The sequence below is a fragment of the Misgurnus anguillicaudatus genome, chromosome 21 (assembly GCF_027580225.2).
Source record: "Misgurnus anguillicaudatus chromosome 21, ASM2758022v2, whole genome shotgun sequence".
In the NCBI taxonomy this organism is placed as follows: domain Eukaryota; kingdom Metazoa; phylum Chordata; class Actinopteri; order Cypriniformes; family Cobitidae; genus Misgurnus; species Misgurnus anguillicaudatus.
The window spans coordinates 18,900,485-18,911,183 of NC_073357.2; the positions used below are offsets into that span (position 1 = coordinate 18,900,485).

Consider the following 10,699-nt stretch of genomic DNA (forward strand, 5'->3'; position numbering starts at 1 on the left):
ATTAAAGAATTAAACAGAAAACAAAACCCACGAGGGGGCAAAACAACATAAACAAGATACTAAACAGGGGAAGTGAACACTAAACAAGACTAGACTATAACTACACTTAACAGGGTACACTTAACAATAAACTTAACAAAACACTTGATATATAAAACACTAAACTAGACTTGACTTTCGGACAGAGTACTCACAGGTATATGGAACACAGAAACAATGCACAAGCACAGGACAACAAACACAAGGATCTTAAATAGAGGACAACTAATGAGGGCAACAGGTGACAGGAATTAAACAATAATGAGGAGGATGACAAGGGAGCGGGGTAAAAGAGACAAGACACTGGGAACACGTGGTCCAGTAAATCAATACTAAGACCACGTGAACCCACATAAAACATGGGTCTGTCATGATTCTGCCACAAGACAAGATTAAACAAAGGACAAGATGGCAGAACCATGACAGAATCCCCCCCCTCAAAGGAGCGGCTTCCAGACGCTCCCCAGGGGAACACTAGACACAGGACAAGACAGACTGACAGATAGACAAACACCAAGAAAACATGACAAATATACATAGGGGCAGACAAGAATACACTACAAAGGGGTTGGGGTGACATAATAAAAACAACAAACAAGGGAGGGGGGGCGGAGGCAAAACAGAGTACACAAAAGGATGTCCAGGTAGGGTGGAGATGGGTGGACAAGGGGTCTTGGGTTCAGGGGTGGTGGAGGGCTTGGGACGAGGAGTCCGGGCAGGCTTGGTGGGGATCTTGGAGGGAACAGGCTTGGTTGGGGATGCAGACTGGGTAAGGGGAACAAAAGGAGGCAAGGTAGGGTTCCAGGGTGTGGTAGGGGTAGACAAGGGAGCAGATGGGGGCGAGCCAGGACTCACAGGGTAGGGGAAAGAGTCAAGTGACAGGGGACGCTGCGTCCGGCAGCGGAGACGAGACAGAGTCCGAGACAGGGGGCGCTGCGTCCGGCAGCGGAGACGAGACAGAGTCAGGGGGCTGCAGCGGTGGCTGCGCAGACGGCAGGGGCTGCAGCGGTGGCTGCGCAGACGGCAGGGGCTGCAGCGGTGGCTGCGCAGACGGCAGGGGCTGCAGCGGTGGCTGCGCAGACGGCAGGGGCTGCAGCGGTGGCTGCGCAGACGGCGGGGGATGCAGCGGTGGCTGCGCAGACGGCGGGGGATGCAGCGGTGGCTGCGCAGACGGCGGGGGCTGCAGCGGTGGCTGCGCAGACGGCGGGGGCTGCAGCGGTGGCTGCGCAGACGGCGGGGGCTGCAGCGGTGGCTGCGCAGACGGCAGGGGCTGCAGCGGTGGCTGCGCAGACGGCGGGGGCTGCAGCGGTGGCTGCGCAGACGGCAGGGGCTGCAGCGGTGGCTGCGCAGACGGCAGGGGCTGCAGCGGTGGCTGCGCAGACGGCAGGGGCTGCAGCGGTGGCTGCGCAGACGGCAGGGGCTGCAGCGGTGGCTGCGCAGACGGCAGGGGCTGCAGCGGTGGCTGCGCAGACGGCAGGGGCTGCAGCGGTGGCTGCGCAGACGGAGAAGACAACCCCCTCTTCCTCCTCTTCTTTCTGGGGCGTGGTGCAGACGCCATGGCAGGCGAGGGGAAAACTGTGGTGGGAGCAGCAGGTTCCGAAGAGGACCCCACGGATGGCGACTCCCACGAAACCCTCCGCTCGCGCTTCCCTCGAAGGTCGGCAGGCTGGACAGAGCTTACGGGGACCGGAGTGGTGAGTGATGGGTCCTCCCGCGTCACCACTCCGATGATGCGACCCTCCGGGATAGAGGACAAAGGAGGTGGGGGTACGGCCTTGACTGAGGCCCTGGGCTCCGGCCGGTTACTGATATACCGCACCATGTCCTCGAAGCCCAGGTACCTCATCATCCTCCGCTCCTTGGGTTCGAGGGGCTCCTTGAGGCAACTACAAAAAATAGTCATGAGTTCTGCCTCATTGAAACCGGAGCCCCTCGCTGCATGACGAAAATCGCTGGCAAAGGTCCAAATATCGGCCTCCTTCTGGCGGAGGCCGAACAAAATGTGCGCCTGTTGCGCACGCTGGGCCTTGACCATGCTGTCTGCTGGGTTCTTAACTGGCTTGTGCATTCTGTTATGTGGATGTGTAGATGAACCCAAATGCAGACAACAAGGGGTTAACTAAGGATATTTATTAAAGAATTAAACAGAAAATCATTAAAATCACAAATGCAAATGTCTGGTTAACATGACCTCTGCCTGCAACGTCCATTGACACGAGGTAAATTATTTTCTGTGGTGCAGAATGATGGCTAAATTTGAACCCACAGTAAGGGCTATACAGGCCATGTTTACATTAGAAAGCATCTGTGTTTTAAAAAGGCATTTTAAAATGATAATGATCCTCGTCTGTACTGGCATTTCAAAAAATATCTTCGTCCACACCATACACGACCACAAACACACGAAACATGACCACCAACACACACTGGCATGAACATAAAAGGGTAAAATAACTTATTACTCAAATAATAGCTTGTAACACATCAATAAGTTGCACTGGGTTTCTTTTAATGTTCTTATTTATTTATATTCACAAAACTTATCAACAAAACATTGATTAAAATTAAGAGACAAATTATATGAAATTACATTAAACTTAAATTAAACTCTAATTATGTCTGACCCTCTCTATTTCTCCCATCATGCTGACCTTCAATCCATTACAACGCGTTTAAAATTACAGTCTGTCTTTCGTAATAGGCTAATTGAATTGAAACAAAACATAAACAATTAAAACAATCTATTGTCTGTAAAGTCAGTTTAAAGCGTACTACCCAGTACTAACACTAGCAGTCAGTCTTAGGTGTCTAACAATTGTTCTTCTTTACAATTCTTTACTATGATTATAATCCAGCCCAATAAGTCCCATTCTTAGTGATTCGTTTACGATGTAACTGGTGCAGCGTCGATAAGCCCCTGTGTTTCTCTGTAAGCTAACACTTGTTAGATGAATCAAAGGCTTCTCCACGGTGAGTTCTCCATCAGGCTTGTCCTGCTGAACTGACTCGAGTCTGTACAGTCGGGGTGCTGTGGTAGCTCGCTCTTTCTGCACCTTAGGCAGCAATATGCAGTGTGGCCTCTGCCATCAGGCACTCCAATCGCAAACCGTGCCAACTGTCATAAAGGCCCTAGTGGCTGTTCCAGTTGGTGGGTGACACTTTTGAGTGTGGCCCGGCTGTGTTAGAGGCGTGACTGTTGAGCAGTCGAGGTGGGGAGGGCAGACGGCCAAGCGCTCTTGGCTGCGTGCTCAGGGAAGCGCCTTGTCTGTGGGTTCCACCTGGGTAGCCTTAAATAGTCAACAAGTGTAGTGAAAGAGATGCACTTTTCTCCCCTTTGTAGCAACTAGAGGCACCAGATGTAATTTAGCATTCCCTATCCTTCAAAGGTTGGCCCTAGCCCAGCCACTCTAGCTAAGCCCCTTAATTTACTATCTATCTATCTATCTATCTATCTATCTATCTATCTATCTATCTATCTATCTATCTATCTATCTATCTATCTATCTATCTATCTATCTATCTATCTATCTATCTATCTATCTCTGGCATGACTAACATGCACATTAAAGCAATGCACAAAAAAGATGCTAGAGGCTCGGCCGCGGTTAGTGACTAGCACGACTAACATGCAGATGAAAGCAATGCACAAAAAAGATGCTAGAGGCTCGTCCGCGGTGGTCCGGTTTGGCGCCGACGGAGATACAAGAGCGTCTAGCACGACTTAACATGCAGATTAAAACAACGCACAAAAAAGATGCTAGAGGCTCGGCCGCGGTAAGTCGCTAGCACGGCTAAAATGCAGATTAAAGCAATGCACAAAAAAGATGCTAGAGCTCGGTCGCTGTGGTCCGGTTTAGGCGCCGACGGTGATACAAGAGTCTCTAGCACGACTAACATGCATATTAAAGCAATGCACAAAAAAGATGCTAAAGGCTCGACCGCGGCTTGGCCGCGGTTAGTGACTAGCACGACTAACATGCAGATTAAAGCAATGCACAAAAAGATGCTAGAGGCTTGGCCGCGGTGGTCCGGTTTGGTGCCGACGGAGATACAAGAGCGTCTAGCACGACTAAACATGCAGATTAAAACAATGCACAAAAAAGATGCTAGAGGCTCGGCCGCGGTGGTCCGGTTTGGCGCCGACGGTGATACAAGAGTCTCTAGCACGACTAAACATGCAGATTAAAACAATGCACAAAAAAGATGCTAGAGACTCGGCCGCGGTAATCCATGATGGCGGGCATGGTGACAGGAGTCTCTAGCAGGACTTGCATGCAGATTAAAGCAATGCACGAAAAATACGCTATAGGCTCAGCCGTGGTACTCCATGACGGCGGCCACGGTGACAGGAGTCTCTAGCACAACTGAAATACAGACTAAAAAGATCTGTGAAGAAGACCCTACAGGCTCGGCCGTGGTGTTCCAGGATGGTGCCCACGATGACATGAGTCTCTAGCACAACTGACATACCGACTAAAAAGATCTGTGAAGAAGACGCTAAAGGCTCGGCCGTGGTACTGCATGACGGCGACCACAGTGACGTGAGTCTTTAGCACGACTAACATCGTGACTCAAAGATCTGCGAAGAAGACGCTACAGGCTCGGCCGTGGTACCCCATGACGGCGATCACGGTGATGTGAGTCTCTAGCATGACTGACATACGGACTAAAAAGATCTACGAAGAAGATGCTACAGGCTTGGCCGTGGTACTCCATGACGGCGACCACGGTGACTTGAGTCTCTAGCACGACTAAAAATATCTATGAAGAAGATGCTACAGACTCGGCCAGCAAGACTGACATACTGACTAAAAAGATCTGCGAAGAAGACGCTACAGGCTCGGCCGTGGTACTCCATGACGGTGGCCATGGTGACGTAAGTCTATAGCATGACTGACATACAGACTTAAAGATCTGCGAAGAAGACGCTACAGGATCAACAGTGGGTGACCACAGCTGTTGGAGCCTCTGGTGCAACAATAATGAACGGTATGTGGAAAATCCATCTATCTGTCTAGCCGTCTGTCCGTCTGTCTATCTGTCTATCTATCTGTCTGTCTCTCTATCTCTTCGTCCATCAGTCCGTCCTTCGGTCCATCCATCTGTTTTTCTGCCTTTCCGTCTGTCTTTCCATCCGTCTGTCTGTCCGTTCGTCCGTCCGTCAGTCCATCCGTGTTTCTGTCCGTCCATCTATCTGTCTGTCTGTCTGTCCGTTTGTCGGTCAGTGCATCCGTGTTTCTGTCTTTCCGTTTGTCTTTCTGTCGTCGGTCTTTCTGTGTGTCTGTCTGTCCGTCCGTTCGTCAGTCCATTTGTGTTTCTGTCTTTCCGCCTGTCTTTGTGTCTTTCTGTCTGTCTGTCCGTCTGTCTGTCTTGATAAAAATTACTTTGGTGATTTTCATTGTTATTTCTATTTTGGCTATTTCTGTATAGTTATGTTCTGTTGTGTCTATTCTTGCTTTTAATAAACCCAATAACTTGTTTCTAGTGGCCTGCCACATTACCAGAGCTAACCGGTGTGGCCCTAGCACGGAGACACAAGAGTAGGAATGGGTAAGAAAGATTAGAATTAGTTTCTGTTTTATTTATTTGTGCATTAGTATAAACTGTACTGATGTACATGTTTTTGTTTTCAGCTCTTGGAGTCAAACCCAGTGTACTGGCTGTGGCCAAAGTGGGCTTCTAAAGGGAAATCACCGTTAACATGATATAAGATGAAGAAGACAATGCCGTTGATGGAGTGTCGGGTGGATTGTGAGACCTTCATCGTTCTTCAGCCAGGCGCTCAGCAATCTGTGTGCTAAGCTGCAGCTGCGACTGTTTGTGTTCGAGCTATGCAGCGTTGCATCAAAGTCTGCTATCTGAATTGCTGCCACGGCTTCCCTATGACCCCGAGACAGCAAAATAAACACATTTGATGCCAAATGTGATCCCAAGAACATAACCTCTGGCTATTTTTAACTTTTTGTTTATTTTTCCTATGCTTTATTAATAAAACTCTTACATTTTATGAACATGTTTCTCCCAAATGTCTGTTTTCTTTCCCTAATATATACATATATATAAAATATAATGGTCCGATGCAAACTTATAGAAATGTAACTGTTTTCTTGCTCACTAGTGCCAAATGTACATGTTATCCGTATTTTATGGTATTTAGGGTCTGTCACATACATCCAGGGCTGTACTGGGACAAAAAATTGGCCCAGGCATTTTGGCCCAGACCGGCCCACTAGATAGGATCACAAATCTTTGTGCAATCTTGACTACCAACTCCATATAATGTAGAAAAGTATAAGAGCTGACACGTGACATTACAATATAAGCGCTGTAAATGGCTTTGCAGGTTTTAAAAATCAGCTAATTGTCTTAGCCAGTGACTGTGCACAATGTATAAACTAACCATTCTGGCCACCTTATGATATCACAGAGACCTGATAAATGTTACAATGAAGTCACAGTCTCACGACAGAGCCACGAGTCCCATTACAGTGTGTGCAGAATATTTTTATTACTTTTTTTCTGATTACCTTTTACCAATTTATATATCTTCTCCTTTCATCCTATTTTATGACCTTGCTGCCTGGATCAGGATTATGGTAACACCTCAATTTTGCAATTTCCATGCATGGCATCTTTCTTATGGACATCTAATAATGAATTTCCAGTTTGTGTGTTAAACGTTTTTTGGCCCAATTTAAAAAAATGACTAATAATTCGGCACACCTGAATATAAGGTGTTTTTTCCAGCCAGCCAACATTAACCATAATGTATTTAATGTTTCATTTACAAAATTGATGATAGTTACAAAAAAGTCTCTTGGAGCAAGGTCGTAAACCAAACAGGAAGTCAGCTATTCTGAGTGTTTTGTGTGATTTGGGCGCAATTTTTGTCATTCCTAGGCGTCATACTTTAACGAAATTGCATGATTGCTAAGAGTCCAGACCTGAACACATCTACATACCAATTTTCATTTAAAGTCATAGCGCCACCAGCTGGCAACTTAAAGGGACACGTTTTAGCGCCACTTTTAAATATTCAACGAAGCAGCCTTTGGACTGTGTTTAACGTACATGTACGATTTTCGGTATGCTCATGTATTATTGGAAGCCAATCAAAAAAGTCTCTTGGAGCAACACCCAACACCAAACAAATTATTTTTAATTATTTCTCAGATTTTGGCTCAGTTTTTCTCATTTCCAGAAGTCATACCTTAACGATCTCCACCTACAGTTTTTGTCGGATCATATTTGGCGAGTCTTATCTTAAGTCCTTTGTGATGCTAAATTGCGATTTGATTCTACGTAAATATTTGTGTCTGTTCCGGCTAGTCAAATTTTGACGTTTCGCTATGAAACTCAGGCATACAGTGTCCAATCTGTCCCAAACTTCACATGATTGATAAGAGTCCTGACCTGAACACATCTACATGTCAATAGTCACTTATGGTCATAGCGCCACCAGCTGGCAACAGGAAGTGACATGTTTACAATGATTATGCAATGTCAGATTTGTCCCTAACTTCAATTGATTAATAAGAGTCCTGGACTGAACACATCTATATGCCAATAGTTACTTATAGTTATAGCGCCATCTGCTGGCAATAAGAAGTGACATGTTTACACTGATTATGCCTTGTCTGATTTGTTCCAAACTTAACATGAATGATAAGAGTCCTGTACCAAACAAATCTGCATGTCAATAGTCACTTATGGTTATAGTGCCACCAGCTGGCAACAGGAAGTGACATGTTTTACACTGATTACGTAATGTCTGATTTGTCCCAAACTTCACATGATTCATACGAGTCCTGACCTTAACACATCTACATGCCAGTATTTACATATAGTCATAGCGCCACTAGCTGGCCACATAATTTTTTTTCACTGATTTTTTAATGTCCGATCTACCCCACACTTTACATAATTAATGAGTCCTGCACTGAACACATCTACATGGCAATATTCAGTTACAGTCATAGCACCACCAGCTGGAAACAGGAACTGACATGTTTTACACTGATTATGCAATGTCCAATCTGCCTCTCTTCACATGATTGATAAGGGTCCAGGACTGAACACATCAACATGGCAATATTCAGTTACAGTCATAGCATCACCTACTGGCATCATGAACAGGCATTTTTTAGATGATCTTAAACATACAGTGTTCAATCTGTGCTCTAATTAATGTTTAATACGACTCTAGGACTGAAGGCATTTATGTACACTATTCAGTTTTAGTTTTGCGCCTCCTGTTGCAAAATAACATTGCCCTATTCCTCCTATATTTACCCAATTAAATGCATATCCCCCACTGTTCACTGCTTTTCTAAGGCCATCGGCTGGTGGTGGCCATCGGTGCGAGGGGCCTTTCATCGCTGCTTGCAGCTTTAATTCCAGTTATGTTTGCTTTAAATTACATTTTCATTTATAGAATCAATAAAAACATTAGCCTAACTATTGGATCTTAACTTGATGTCCAAGTTTAAAGTCAGACAAATAAAATGTTGTACAGCAGTGAACCAGTAAGGGGCACACTGTTGCAACACAACAACCAAAGCCACCTGTTAGAGTTCTCTCTAAGACTAATTTTTTTTAAACATTTGTATGAATGCACTGGCCACATTACTTTGCAATGTAAATCATATTAAAATCATAAGGTTATTAGAAAAAAACAACAATGAATCCCAACACCTAAACCCAACATCAACCCAACATGTGTTGCTAAATCAGAGTATAGTGAAGAAGGGATACCGGAAATTTCAATAATTTACCGAACACAGAGTGACGTACAAATAAAAAACAATATGTTTATGCCAAATGCACAATTATGCTGCAATTCCTGGGTTACAATTTTCTATCACGCATCAGTCTGTATTTGTGTGTCATCAAAATGTTTAGCTATCTTTACCAGCATTTTACAAGCAAAAGGCTGTACAATTATAAATTAAACTGAAAAATGGCATTCACCTTTTGAATGTTCATTGCGTGATGAAAAGGTTCTTCTAATCTATGACATCGCTGTTAAGAACTTTTAAGCATTTTTATTTTTAAGAGTGCAGGGCAATGTTACAGCACAGTATGTTATAGTGTGTGTGGGTGCCATTTGTGAAGTTTGCAACCTGCAACTGTGTCTTTGTAATTGTGTCCACGCATCAGTCTGTATTTGTGTGTCATCAAAATGTTTAGCTATCTTTACCTCTGCTTATTAGCTTTGCGCTTTTGTAAACTGTCTGTACTGAAGGCAAAGTAACAGCTTAATCCAATAAACATCTATGCTGCTAAATGTAAATGAATAATAAAAGTAAAAAAGTGTTGTGTTTGATGACAAGAGTAAATATTTGCTTTTACAATAAGTTGATCAATCAATTCTTTAAGTATTTACTTAATCTTAAGCATTATTTACATTACATTTATGCATTTAAAATATACTGTTATCCAAAGCAATTTGGGTTGCTAAACTGTAAATAGGGTCGCACACTGGACACGCAGCTCAGCGCCGTGCCGTTCTAAAAAAATTTAGCGCATTGTTTTCTATGAGTATACGCACACTGGTGCCAACAGGTGGTGCCTGTCCGTGGTGCCCAGCTACAACTCAGGAAGTTGTTCAAATCCCTGTCGCACCACAGAGCACCACTCACATAGTTTAACATTAAATAACATCATATTTGTCCCAAATCACTAATGATTAACATTGGCTGCTAACGTATATTTTGCATTTTGAAGTAGACGCTATCTGACTACGCTCACCCTATTTAATGTGCACTTTCGTTTACGATACCTCCGAGTTGCCCTAGACGCGACTCGATGGGGCGCTGCGTGTCCGGTGTGCGACCCCCTTAAAAAAGTTGCTTTAATTATGCAGCTGGTTGCCAGTAACTTACTGTAGAAGATAAAGACTGAAAATGTTTCATGTTCGTTTAAATTTGAACAAATTGTTGCCAGTAAATAACATAAATGTAAAATTTACAGTAAATTACTGGCAGCTAATAGCCAGTAATACCCAGTAATACTGTAATTTCTACAGAATTTTTTACAGTGTACTTGTCTCTTAATATTTAGCCTATGTGATATACAATTATTTAAGACACAAACTTATACAACTTATACAAAATTATACATATTTAACAAAATGTAGGTTTTATTTACCTTTTTTTTATACTTTTTCTACAACTTTTGTAAAACAAGTGAATGCTCATAGCATGGTGGAATAACATATGGTTGTTTGCTCTGTCAGAGTCAGAAAGTTTTTTTATTAAATGTAAAATATCTTTTTTTTTAATACAGTACATAAATAAAATTTCCAGTAATTTCAAAAAGAAAATGTACAGGCACGTTCACAACTTAAACATGTCAATCCACTTTCTTTTAGTTGAAAACTTATTTCTTGGAAATGGTCATTTTCTTGGTAATTGTGGAATTTCTGCTTAACACTATACATAATGACATAAGGAATAGCTTTCTTTCTTTAAATATCATGGACCTCCTTTTGGTATTCCCTATAGATTTCCATGATCAAATCCATAAGCAGTTTTTGTGTTTTATCAATACATTATGAGAAATCTTTTCCGTGGTAAGTGACATTATGGCAGAGTGCTCAGATTGTATTGAAAACATACAAACTTGTAAACTCCATTGTATTCGCTCTTCCTCCTCTGAC

The 10,699-nt window shown here is 43.6% G+C and overlaps 1 long non-coding RNA gene across 1 annotated transcript; it reads left to right on the forward strand.

Annotated features, from left to right (window-relative positions):
• Positions 1 to 2,575: 2,575 nt before the first annotated feature.
• LOC129437207 (uncharacterized) lies at positions 2,576 to 6,071 on the forward strand. The gene is made up of 3 exons (XR_008642182.2): positions 2,576 to 5,028; positions 5,525 to 5,589; positions 5,673 to 6,071. It is a non-coding gene; the product is annotated as an uncharacterized lncRNA (long non-coding RNA).
• Positions 6,072 to 10,699: the final 4,628 nt, after the last annotated feature.